At 30.3% G+C, this 14,106-nt stretch overlaps 1 protein-coding gene across 11 annotated transcripts in view; it reads right to left on the bottom strand.

Annotated features, from left to right (window-relative positions):
* Positions 1-14,106, bottom strand: part of Lar (tyrosine-protein phosphatase Lar) — a 248,844-nt gene that overhangs the window by 120,517 nt on the left and 114,221 nt on the right. For 6 of the 11 annotated variants that reach the window (XM_080158785.1, XM_080158789.1, XM_080158787.1 and 3 more), the window contains exons 1-2: positions 8,595-8,744; positions 7,586-7,626 (exon numbers count right to left, since the gene is read on the bottom strand). The gene's annotated coding sequence lies outside the window, so the exon portion shown is untranslated. Of the gene's footprint in view, positions 1-7,585; positions 7,627-8,594; positions 8,760-14,106 lie in introns of those variants that run through there. The other 5 variants (XM_080158790.1, XM_080158792.1, XM_080158795.1 and 2 more) reach the window with 2 other exon arrangements.

Below are 14,106 nucleotides of genomic sequence, written 5' to 3'. Positions count from 1 at the left end.
TAATATAATTTTACAAACTGAAGAAAATGATTTCGTGTATAATGCTTAAGATCACAAAAATGGCTACCGTTCTGCTTTCAAGGGAAGCTCCATATATTTTCCAGTTTCCTAAATAGCTCTATATATTCTACTAACGCCTGCGCCCTTAGCATCTAGGTGCTCTGTTTTGAAAGGGGTGAGAAGAGTCAGATAAAAAGCCTTGAAGTATCTCAAGACTTAAATATAAAACTATTATAGCCAAAAACCATCCAACGACCTATGAGAAGCTTCCTTGAAAAGGATAACTCAATTGGTTCAGTAGTTTTTTAAATTTAAGTTTCAGAAAAAACTTACTAATTTATATATTAGGATTTTAAAACAAAAATGAAAAAAGGGTGTGAAAACCAACCCCTTTTATATAGTGAGTGGGGGGCGAAGCCACCACTGCTTATTAAAAGCATTTAATAGGATAAACATGGTATTTACCTATAAATATTTCTTTATGTTTCCTGTAACCAATTAAGAACCATTAAAGCAAAAACAAGTTCTCTTCAGGATTTTCATGGAAAACATGATCAAAACTAATTTCATGACCAAACCGGGAAAAAGGGGACAGGCAAAGAGGGAGGGTCCAGGATTGGGGCTTGTAGGGAAGGGGGTCTTGGTATTATGTTTCCAGGGCTTGAATAAAGAGGGAAGTGAAATTTATATGGTTGATAGGAGTGTGGGGGGGGGGGGGGGAATTGTTGGAAAACGATGTTTAATTATTGTATCACGAAATCCAGGCATAATAATTTCTGTGATAGAAAAAAAATTGTTGAATGCAAATATTTTGACGGATGGATGGAGCTCTGATCCGCCGTGCCATGCCATCCTGCAGCTGCCATTATCCAGCAATTTCAAGCGGATAATGGAAAAAGATAAGAAGGGTCATATTGAAAATTCTGGTTGATTGATCATCTTACAGAAAAGGCATTAGGATCAATTTTTCCTCTTGTTTATGATTGATTATTCAGCGTTTTACAAAATAAAATCTTTTAAATATTTCGAGGTGGTTAGTTTTCATGTCACAAATTCAAATAAATATTGAGAGAAAAAATTTCCTTATACTATAATATAATGTTTTATGTCTAAAACTTGATATTTCAATCACTACTGAACTGATTAACTTGAATTAAGAGCCCCTGTGTGCTAGGGGGGCATCCTCTACTTATTTTATATGGTGCTTTCACCTTATGACACCCCTGCAGCTGGTATACCATAATCCTACAGGGGTTTTTACTAAATTGGCGGCGGTCAAATCTAATAAAAATCGAATACATGTACCACTACTAATAATGTTCATGTAAACAGAAATTTTATATCTTGTAGTTTTCAAATGATAATAAACCTTAAATCATACTCTCTTTTAGACTTCATTAAGTTTTTCTACGAATTAACATTAGAGTAAAACAATAGAGAGAGAAGGGGTCAAATAACTGGATGTCCCCCACCCTAAGGACCCTGTGCCGACTGTCAATTAGGTCTTTAAAAAATCAGCCAATAGCATCAGGAATATTAACACAGCCATGTCGCTATAAAAGAGCAAAAAGACATTTGCTAGCAAATGAAAAAGGTCCCCAACAGGGGGATCCAGGTAGTTGTCTGGTTATGCATCTATATTTTTAGATTTTTGGGATGAACAATTTATTTTACTTAACATTTTTAAACATTAAACAAATCACTTACAAATTATATTTTTCAAACTTTTTTTTTCAAATGGTGACTTTGTCAATCAAAAATCACAAAATCCAATCGGAAAGTTTTAGTAGTTATAAAATTTTGGGCTATTGAAATATATTAGACAATACATTATCAATGATTGAAATTGATATTTGAGCTACCTATCCTATTTTAATCATAATGAGGTTTCTGTAATAATTTTCAAAACCTGATAAAAAAGGTCAAAATTGACTTTAACTTCCTCAAAAATAAATTAATACCTAGTTACTTTTTTACTGATCTTTATTAAATCATCTTGCATTAGGTATCTTTTTTAAGCTACTTTTAACAAAACAGAAAACCTTTTAATGAAATTAAAATTCGTAACTTTATGACTCACCATCAAGATAAAGAAAATAGGTATTTAAGTTTTTTTTTATAATTTTTAGTTCATAAAAATAAACTTAATATTATATTTGAGAATTTTACAATGTAGCTACAAAAAAAATAATCCTAAAAAGAATACATTATTTAAGATTACAAATACTGAATTAACGTATTAGATTTCACATTTCAAAATAACTTTATATTATGTTGTAATAGCATTGATATCAGATAAGAACTAAAGACTGTGTACCATATAATATTTAACCCGGAGGTTGGGCCACAGAAGACCAACCGAGAGAGGCCAATTTGTACGAGGCTAGTGGGGGGGGGGGGGAGGGGGGCAGCGGGTACCAATAACTCAGCAACTCAACAGGCGGTTAGTAAACCAATTTCTCTCCGGAAAATATTCCCATACACTAGGTACATAGATACAGAATATTGTCCTCTTTGTTAACCTTTCCCCTTTTTCTGCTACAGATTCCAACTTCATGTTTTGTTCTAAATAATATTATTACCCCAAAAAAAGAATATAAATAAAATAAGAGCAATTTTAGAAGGAAAAAAACAAGGATAATAACATCCATGAAGCGAAAAAAATCAAACAGTTATTCAAACAAACATAATTAAATCTAGAATCAGAAATTAAAATCAAGAAACAGAAAGTTAAATAAAAAATTACCATGTGAAAACTGTTATAGGAATCATGGTAAAAAGTTTTAAACCGACAAGATGTTCCCAATATGCCTTAATTTACGATCAGAGCTATCAATTATGGACGTATTGGCCATGTTTATCAAAAAAGATTCGCTTTCAAGATGTATATTGCATAGTAGTTTTAGTTCAATTTGTTTAGTAAATGTTTCAATACAGTATTATAAGCAAAGAGAGGAGACAATGGGCTGTTTATTACAGTAATCCCCAAAGTCATATAATAACGTTTTCTTATTCGTTGGTTTAACAACTTGGGGAACTTAAGTGAATTTTATTGGTTGGTTTATGAAGTTGAGAGTTTTAATGTTTTAACCACTAATTTAAATCTACATAAGGGGTAATGGTGTGTATTATTAGTGGGGGATGTACATTTTTTTATCGGCCATTGTCTTATTCCTTTAGATCCCTGTGTTATATGTAAAACTCATTCAGATTATAAAAAATAACAAGGATGACTTCCTAAAGTAGTGAATCTTAAACTAGATCTCATAAAGACTAGAATTTAGACCAACTAACGGACAGACGAGGTGAATTTGCAATGGCAAGAAAAAAAAGTGCCATTTCCGACACATTTCTTTCTAACAGACGAATGTATATTAAAACTTATAAAGTAGCTTCCCTTGTAAAAAAAAAAGTACATAGATGTACACTCTTTCTTTTTAAAAATACATTGTAATATAATGGTAGGAATCTAGCTAACTGACAAAATATATTCATCAATCTAATCTTTTTACTGAGCATCCCTGTTATAAACTGATTAGATCCTGGGACAAATAGTTTTCTCATCTACTGGGATAAGATAATGATACTTCACTACTATATAAAAGTGGAAGAGAGAAGGGGATATAAAGTAAATGAATACTCTACACAGAGTTAGTGAGAGAAAAGAGAGAAAGAGAGTGAGTGAGAGAGAGATAGAGAGAGCTTATTCATCAAATATAAAAATAAAGATTAGTATGCTAATTTTGCTTATAAAATTAAGATATAACGATATAGAGCTGAAGAAAGTTTTAAAAGTAGTTATTTACTGTTGTTTCTTAGATTATTCTTAATTAAATCAACGGCTGTCTCAGTCTAAAGGGATAAAGCATTAGCATAGAGTCGGTTAGATACTTGATACTCAACTTTTTAAGAAATTTTTTCATGCATGATAACAAAAATGAGAAAAAAAATCTGTAAGAATTATAAGAGTTTTAACCGAAGTTTAATATATATAACTTTTACCCATCCTATTTTACAAAGTAGTTAAGCTTTTTTTTGTCTGTAGCGAAGGATCTCGCTAACCGTTGAACCGATATCGTTCTCCTTTAAAGTAAAGCTTCTTATAGGGCTCGAGAAGGGCCTTTGAAAACTGTACACTTTTCCTCCTCTCTACTTAAATGCCCCTAGAGGCTTCTAGAGGAGTATACGTAATACATATTTGTTACTATTCAAAAGGAAAACAAAAAAAACGTCCAACTACTATGCATGAAAGAAGGGCAGACAACAAAACGACACTACTCCACCCAAAATGTAAAATGCAAATAGAACTGTAGCACAAAATGTAAGATTCCAGACACTCACACCAACAATTCAGTTTGGGTAAAGGGAATAAATACTAAAATTAATGTAGGAGGAATTACTAGTGCAGGGCTGCCGATTTGGTAAACTTTGTTCACGAAAAACATTATTAATTAAATCAAAAAATGATGAAAATTTGCTTTAGAGATTTACAATTTCTTCAATATTACTTTCATTTTTCATTAACGAGAAATTCTAATGCTGAATGAAAATGTGCAATGTTGTCAACCATGTTGTATAAAGTAGTTAGTTGTAATTGTATGATATCGTGTTAAGTTCTATTATAGCGACACCAAAACTTTGCTGCCATCTCATTACATAATGGACATAGCGCCACTACACTATGTCACTTGTAGGACAAAAAAAAACTATTTTGTTTAATACTTTATGTTAGGTATGTGTTAGTTAAATAAAATAATAGTATAAAGAGAATTTAAGTAATTGAATGGTGCAGCTTCTTAATTAAAAATGTCTGTCTTCAAGCGCGTCCGTCTGTCTGTCTGTCAGTCACTTTACTATTAGCCTCTTAATGTTGGTACATGACATGTACATATAACAATTGTTTTATTTTCATATTGTAGGACAATCCTAGCCTATTATATTATGTAGAACCTAATGTTTTTTTGTCTGAAGCTCAAGATCTCACTAACTACTGAACTGATTCTGTTCTCTATTTTAGGTAAGCTTCTCATGGGTCCCGTGATAGTTTTAGGCTGTTTTATTTTGAGAGTTAAGTATCTGGAATAGTTTTAGGCGATCATTTATAGCCCCTAGATGCTAGGGGCGCAGCCACTATAAATCCATAATATATGGAACATGTTATTTTAGTTTTAACACCTTCCTATTTATCTAACTTTATAACAATTTCCTGTTGTTCTTAATCCTCAATTCGGTGAAGTTCAACAAAACACAAAAATATATTATCTAAAAATAATAAAAACATTGAACTTCAATCCCTTTCAACAATTTAAACATATTATAAGTTTGTTTGCATTTCTAGTAATAATAAAATATCACCAAATTTATTAGAAGTTGACAATGCATCAGTCTTTGTTCAGTTATGGTTTAAACTTTTAAATATAAATAATACATAATGTTATGTTTGGCAAAATGAGGCTATAACATAATTTTGAAATTGTAACATATTGTAAGTTTGATAAAATTGTTATTAATTGAAAAAAATGAATCTTGATACAATATTTATAGTTTATTACTTAATACAATAGTATAGCTCACTTTTGTCTGTGAGGTAAAAGTTTTTTTTATAATTTTTATAACATAAGTACTAATATTTAAGTTTAAAAATATAACTTCAAGAATCCTTATGAAAAGAGACTAAACTTGTAAAATGCCCATCATGGAACTATCCCTTTAAAGTTGTCAAAAGCATATTTCATATATGTAGACTAAAATCCTCATAAAGAACTAGTTTAAATTAAATTCGTTGTGTTTATGAATTAATTTATTTCAGACAAAAATATCACATAAAGTTTAGGTAAAACATGCTGCAATTAAAATTTTCTCCAAGAAATGTAATTTTCTTTCTGACATTCATTAGAAAATTTAAAATATTATTCTAATTAGACTAAACTTTAACCATTCCTCTACACGTATTAAATGTTGGAAAAATCTCAAGGACAAAACAATCATGTCTCAGATTCATTTATTTCTAGAAACCATTTTCTTTTTACATAATTTGAAACAGGAAGGGTGACTTAGATTAGGTACAAACACTTCAAAGGGAGGGGGATGGTAGAGGTAATACCCCCCCACCAAAAAAAAAAAAGGCTTGGGGTTACTTTCTGGAGAGCCACGAGTTTTTAAGTAGCAGAATAAACTCATAATAAATAATATTCAGTAACTACCTACATGGAAGTAAATTATGTTTTTCTCAGTGAAATTGGGAAATAGATAACTTTCAATCAAACCATACTCATGAAATTATCCCTTTATCTGTAAACACAAAAAAAAAGGTTAAATTTAAATATTTCCAATTAAACTAAAAGTATAAGTTAACTAAAGCAGGAGCATGGAGGCAAGATATTGATTCATAAGCAAACATTAGAACAAGTCCATGGCCAACTCGGCAAATATACGATAGAGGGACCCTTTCATATTAGAAAAATATATATTACGTAAAACTCAATAGGTAGGCGAAGGTATATTTAAAAATTTTGAAAAAATTAAAAATAGAACCAATATAAATTTTCAAACTATGAAGTCAATATACTTTTTAAAAAAAATTTAAGTCTCATATTTCATGTGCAACATATTTTTATGTGAGTTTCGACTTTCTTGAGCAAACAAACCTGTGGTGCTTTACCCCCCTTTACCACAACCCCTTATTAAAAACCAATACGTAAATTACTTTAAACAGTGCGTTACATTCAATACCTACCCATATAATTCATGCAAAAGTTTTTCTTGTAAAATTTTAAGCATCGAAATAAAAACCGAATGAAATCAAACAAATATCAATTCATATTATTGATATATAAAACAGCTTTTACTATATGTATTGTTCTAGATTATAGAACTAATATATAATTGATTTTTGAGTACGTTCTTCTCATTTATATAATAGGTTTGTATAAGTACAATGTAAGTAAATATTATATAAATGTACGATACTGCTACAATTCAGCAATACAAAGCTTTTAAATGAAATATTAATAGTACCTAGTTTATTAATATTCTGAATCTGACACGTAAAGACTTAAAATGCAAAACAAGCACCGCACGGAAACTTATTACATATTGATGAAGTATTAAAAAATATTATTAGTTATTTTAGGAGAAAACCCTGAGACAAAAGATAAAGTAATCCTAATGAAAAAAAGCATATTAATTAATACAATTTTGTTTTCCAAAAAGCTATCATTACATCACAAATTAACACAAACATAACAGAAAAAAAAACTATATTTTGCCTTTTACTGGATGCCTTTATATCTTGATGAAAATAAACTTTATGCAAACAAAATTGTATCCTATGAGGAAAGTAATATCAAATTTTCAGCTAATCTTGGCAGATTAGCATAAATGGGAAATATTGATGAACGCTTACAAATTCTAAACATAAATCAGGATTTGAGAATCAGGGATCAGAGAGGCGAAACGTGATAATATAACCTATAGTTACCTTACCACGGAACCATCAACTAACAAATTCGTATTCGAGATAGGAATAATTTTCACGTTTTACCTCTACGATCCCTAAATAGTAGATAAAACAAATTCTACTTACCATGAAGTAAAAAGTATTGTTCAGAATCTCATCAGCAACACCTGAAATAAGAAAATAGTGAAAATTCTTGAAAATCTTAATTCTTTTATTTTAAAAAAAGTTTTCTAGATGCCTAACGGTTTTACTAACGTTGAATTTGGACCGCAAATGAACTTTTTGAACAAAACATATTTTGAAGCTTATTATAGTTTAGGTTAGGTACCTAATGTTGATCAACGGAGCGAAATATAAATAAAAGAGATAACACCCAAAACCTGAATGAAATAGAATATTCGATCTTTTTTATTCAAAAAAGCAACTTTAGACAGAATTAGCTATCTTATGTGTAAAATGTACTTAATTTTTTTATTTGTTGTTAAAATTAAAGAGTATTAAAATTAAAGATATTCATAAGGAATGCGATCGAAGCGGGCATTTATTCCGCCACGCCTAGCGTCCGACCGCCCATGTACAGAAACTTAAACTGTGTCAAATCAAAATAATCAAAATGCCCCCACATCCACTGTGCAAATCCATAAAACATGCATTTATACCACTTTTAGACACTTGAATTCACGCTTGGGAGGGGAAGGGGAGTATTTAGAATAGATTTTCAAATTTTTGAAAATAGGTACTTAAAATCAAAATGAGTTTGTAATTTTTCAGTTAGTAATCAGCAAACGCTAAACTAGTATGTAATGGAAAGTATCTAAATACATAAATATAGGTAAAATTTTGTTCAAAAATTACAATATGCATTCATATTCCATGAATCGACAATTAAATCAGATAGAAATAATAACATTTGCGGAACAAATCTCTAGGGAAATCTATGTTGTTCGTAATTAGAAAGGATTGGATTATTGCATTCTAATTCTTATAAATCCCTCAAAATTGGTTATAAACCAAAACAAGATTATGTTACAACTATCAAACATTAAATTAACCAATAAATATATATATAATTTTCGTAAAAAAATTAATTTAAATGAAGAATAATCTTATTTTTGATTCCAAAAAACATCCTCACCCTTTAGAAAATTTTTAATTCATATCACTTTTTACACACATTTTTATAACATTATACACATAAATTTTCTAGATTATTTCACAAAAATCAAAACATTTGTAATTTTTTATTGTTTGTTTACAGGGTGTGCTCTGTTTTGTGTTTACTGACAACACAAATCAGCTGATTTGACCACACCCCGCATTTATACGCTTTTAGGTTAAATAGCATAATTATCAAGCAAAGACACATTTAAATTGAATTAATTTCTAACTTTTTTTCTTCAATAACCACTTGGCAAAAAGACATTAATTTTAGTCAATCTTTATTACTACATTTTAATAAATATATGTATATACTAATCCAAAAATATTATATAAAGTAGCGAGTAGTGATATTTCAATTTAATGAAACAAATTACGGCTATTGGCTACAACATACAGATGTGAGCGGTTATTCTGACCAATCAGAGTTGAGAATGAAAATCTAAATAAATCACGAAACCTCTCATCATAATAATGCCCTAATATGATAAGTATTTATAAAAAGGACCATTTCAATTAAAATGAAGACTAATTAGTAATTAAACAAAACAAGATTTTAACTCTCTTTGATATCATTAAGTCACCCATTTCAACCTTTATTTGCCCATATATACCCTTGAACCCAATAAGTATTCCAAAATAAGATACGAAGAATCTAGGCCTTTCTACAGAACTTCAACATTCTCAAATTGTTGATGGAAATTTGGAATTCCAAAAGTAAGTAAAATATGTGGTTTAGTGCATTAGTAGTCACTCGTCCTACCTCAAGAATTATTCCTAAATTCTTATTCAACCTATCAAGCTTGTATACTTTGAACTGGCTTATGCTAAAATATGTCAATTGAAATAGGCACATAAATATGTTTTGTCAAGCATGAATCTAATTAAAGGGAAAAGACAATGGACGATAAATAGATGTACATCCCCAATGATCATACACGAATTTACCCCTTTCTTTAGATTGCAATTACTGTTTCGATTTATACATGCATATTCTGCTAATTCAGTATTGACACTCTACAATTGTTAATGTACGTTTGTCCTACTGTTTCAGAGCTTCGCTTTCATAAATATTGTCATCCTTGTTTAACATCACAGGTATGGATCATAGGAAGGACTGCATTGAAAAAAATGTGTTTCTTCAATTTTATAAAAATTTTCCCTAACCTATAGTATCTTTTTCAATATTACAGGGTGTACCATATAAAATTGGAGAAGAAGTGTCCAAATAATTTGAATGATATACTTCGTTGCTAAGAAGCCTATTTTAAGTGAATTACAGGGTTCTAAAGGGATAAGACAACGGCCGATAAATTTATGTACATTCCTAATGATGATACACGAAATTGCCCCCTCTGTAGATGATAATAAGTGGTTTAAACGTTTGGACACTCAAATTAATGAAACAACCAATTAAATTCAACAAAAGTCCCCAAAGTTGTTGAGCTAACGAATAAGAAAACGTTTTTTAAAAAAATTTGAGGACTAGTGTAAAAACAGCCCATTGTCCCCTCTCTCTCTCTCTCTGAGTAAAAGACTGATATTAATATAAAATTGCCCCATACTTGTTCACGATATATAACAGGAAGGAACTAAACTCTATTTGATCTGCTGATTTAATTTTGTTAAACCCTTAGTTTTTAAAAGCGAATCTTTTCTATAATTAGGGTCGGTCCGTCCGTCCGTCCGTACGTCCGTCTGTCACAGAGAGATAGCTTTTTTCGTTAATTTAGGCATGTTAGAATTGTCCTATCGATTTCAAACTTTGCATGGTGATTATTTTAGTAGTTAGGTACGATTTAGAAAGCTAGCAACTCTATAATCATTACAAGAATGTTTGTACGTCTATTTAAAACATGTTGATTTTTTTACTTTTTTAACAACAATTTTTTATGTGATCTAATTATCCGTTTGATCTGATTTTTGGTATATTGATTCCTGGGACAACAAAGAACAATATTATAAGCGAAGCAACTCTATAATCAAGTCCTAAAAATGTAAGTATGTTTATAAACATTATCCTGTATCAAGCAGTTTTTCAACAAATTTACTTACAATTTTGCTTCGACTCTTATACTTTTATATTCTGATTATTCAGTTTAGACACTATACAAGTGTTAATGTCCATTTGTCCTACCGTTTCAGTGCTTCGCTTTTATGGATGTTGTCATCCTTGTTTAACAACAAATTTCTATGTGATCTAATTAATCATCCGATTGATATGATTTTTGGTATGTTGATTCCAGGGTCAACAAAGTATAATGTTATAAGCGAAGCAACTCTATAATCAAGTCCTAAAAATGTAAGTATGTTTAATGTCCATAAACATTATCCTGTATCAAGCAGTTTTTCAACTTTTTACTTCCAATTTTCTTCGACTCTTCTACATTTATATTCTGATTATTCAACTCTGACACTATACAAATGTTAATGTCCGTTTGTCCTACCGGTTCAGTGCTTCGCTTTTATGGATGTTGTCATCCTTGTTTTTATAATTTCTAATGGCTTAACACGTAGCCTATAAAAATTTAGACTGGCATCAGGCGGATTAACCCCCTGGAATCTATGGACTCTATATTATATGGAGGGGATAATGAACACAGAAAACTAGCCTAAAACTATCCCAAGACTAAAATATCCCAAAAACCATCTTGGGAGGGACCTATGTAAAGCTTCTCTAAAATTGAAACTCAATCTCTTATTAATGTAAAAAAAAACTTACTACTTTATATAAGAAAATTATATAACAATATATACATTAATATCATATAGCATTACTTAATATAGAAGTTAGTTGCCTAACCTATTACTTAATTTAGATTACATGATAAAAAGATAAAGATTTTCATGGTTACTTGCTTTCTGATGGAGAGCAAAGATAACTTTAAATCTTTGATAATATCAGGGAGGGAGGAGACATTGGGTTATTTATTAAATTATTACCCTAGTCCCCAATGTTTTATAATAACATTTTCTTATTCGTTGGCTTAACAACTTAGGGACTTTTAAAAAATTTTTATAGGTTGGTTCATTAAGTTGAGTGTCCAAACGTTTCAACCACTAATTGCATTCTACAGAAAGGGTAATTTTTTGTATCATCTTTGGGGATGTACATCAATTTATCGGCCATTGTCTTATCCCTTTAGATTCCTGGATAATATACATCATATATAAACAGGAAAAATTTTAGTCATGAATACCGGAGCAACAATAAGTAAAACTTTTCTCGTATTCATTCGAATCCGGTGGATAGGAACCGGTTCTCATCCATACGAAAAAACTATGTCTAGCATCGTATTATATCCAGTTTTCTACGAATATAGAAATGTACAATCATAAGATTAAAACCAGTTTTTTTAGCCGGTGCCTCCGGCACCACGGGGCTAAAAAAACAAGTTTTAATCTTATAATTGTACATTCTATATCCGCGGAAAGCCGTTTATAATACGATACGAGAAATAACTATTAAAGTATTCTTATGTAAAAAGAACAGTAAACTCTAATACAGTAATATTTTATCAAATCTAATCAACTAATGTACTTGAGAAAAAAGTTGTTTAAGATGAGAATATTGAATGTCTTTAATACAAAGATGTATGTTTTTGTATGTCAAGTGAGACTTCGTGTGTAATATAAAAACTACATATAGGTAGTAGACTGCACAGATACTGTATTATAAACTATATCATATTTAATATGGAATTTGTGTTCTCCGAACATATCCTTATACTAAAGTAACAGGATGTTTGTGTGTTTATGTGTCTGTACCGAAGGATCTCGCTAACCGCTGAACCGATCGGGTTCTCCTTAACAGGGTAGCTTCTCATAGGTCCCGGGAAGGTTTATAACTATTTTCTTGGGGGTGGGACACCCCCAACCTCCCCCTCCCCCCCAAAAAAAATTCGCACCCCCCAAATTTTTTTTTTTACTTTTTCTTTTAAAATCTAAAATAAGAAATTGGGTTATTAAATTCGACTCTCTCCTCCTCAAGTGCCCCTAGAGGCCTCTAGGGGCGTATCCGCTTCTACTAGCTAAAGAGTAACCGTGCTTCTAAAAAAAAACTAAACGAGAGAAGGAAAGAAATTTCATTTTTATTTTCAATCTAACTTCTTTCAGCAAATATTGTTCTTTCAATGGATAGATTGATAAATCTGTAGTTGTAGTTGTGCCGTGTTTCAAATTTGGGCCATATAGCAACTTTCAAGATGTTGGACATCAAGGCTTAATACTACTTATCACAAAAAAAAATTATTAATTAAACATGAATTGCTTTTGTTGCTTTTGGATTCATTAGCCATCTAATTGTGATTTGAAGGAAAAAAATAAGGACTTTAGAAATAAAAGTGCTGCTGTAAAATTAAGATAAAACAAAAGAAATAAAAATTTGACTAAATGTGTTAAAGCAGATGATATACAGACAATCTAATCATATATTCATGATACCAGAGATAGGATATATGTTGTATTGCTCAGTTTTCTCCTTGGGGCAAAATTTCTGCAAATAAAGTTTTGATGAGGTAATATAAATACATATTGAAACCAAGGTTCAACAAATATAAGCAAGATTTGTTCAGTATTTCTAAAAACTGCATACTTACCTTTTTTGCATTTTTTTAGAATAAAAAAAATTAACAGTTTGTGAAATATCATATCAAAATATTAGGTTTAAACTACAAATTATTTTATTATGTTAAAGAAATTAGTGTAAATCATACAGATCCTCATTATTTAACTAATACGAGAAAATGATTAGAAAAAAAGAGAGTTTTTTTTACAATGTTTTAAAAATAGCTTAAAATCTATACAGATGATCCATTATTAAAATTTAGTAATTCAATTCTTATTTATGGCCAATCAGGACCCCAATCATAGAAAAGCTGCACTACATATAACAGACAATTAATCTATTGGTTTTATAGATTTTAAAAGTGAATCTTTTCTTTAATTCGGATAGGTCCGTCCAAAACGGAGAGCTTTTATGTCATTTAGACATTTTAGAATTGTACTATCGTTTTCAAATTGGCATGGTGATTCCTGATGTAGTTAGGTAAGATTCCTAGGACGATCCGGCACAATATAATAAACGTTTAAAATTTTACATCTTACATCATCGTAGGAACCAAAACTCTTAATTGTATAGACATCAAACCACCAGAATTCAAGATAAATTTCTGTTTCATTAATCTAAAAGTTATTTTATGTTTGTCAATGTTTGTTTGTACGTTTATTTGTTGAGCTTTGCTTCATGGATGTTATTTCAATTTATATTGGCTATTATCATTATCACTCTTTTTTCCCCTATTATATATACCTCTTAATCTTTCTATCTCTTCCTCTACAGAGATCTAAAGGGATATGACAATTGCCGATAAATTGTTGAACATCCCCATTCATGATTCACAAAATTCCCTCTTGTCTAGATTACAATTATTAGTTGCAACGTTTGGATACTCAACATAGTGAATCTTTCAATCAAAATTTAAAGTCCT

Source organism: Acartia tonsa, chromosome 4, assembly GCF_053477335.1.
Source record: "Acartia tonsa isolate MP-2025a chromosome 4, ASM5347733v1, whole genome shotgun sequence".
Classification (NCBI taxonomy): domain Eukaryota; kingdom Metazoa; phylum Arthropoda; class Copepoda; order Calanoida; family Acartiidae; genus Acartia; species Acartia tonsa.
The sequence above is the reverse complement of the archived record's forward strand: the minus strand, read 5'-3'. Positions and strand labels throughout refer to the sequence as shown.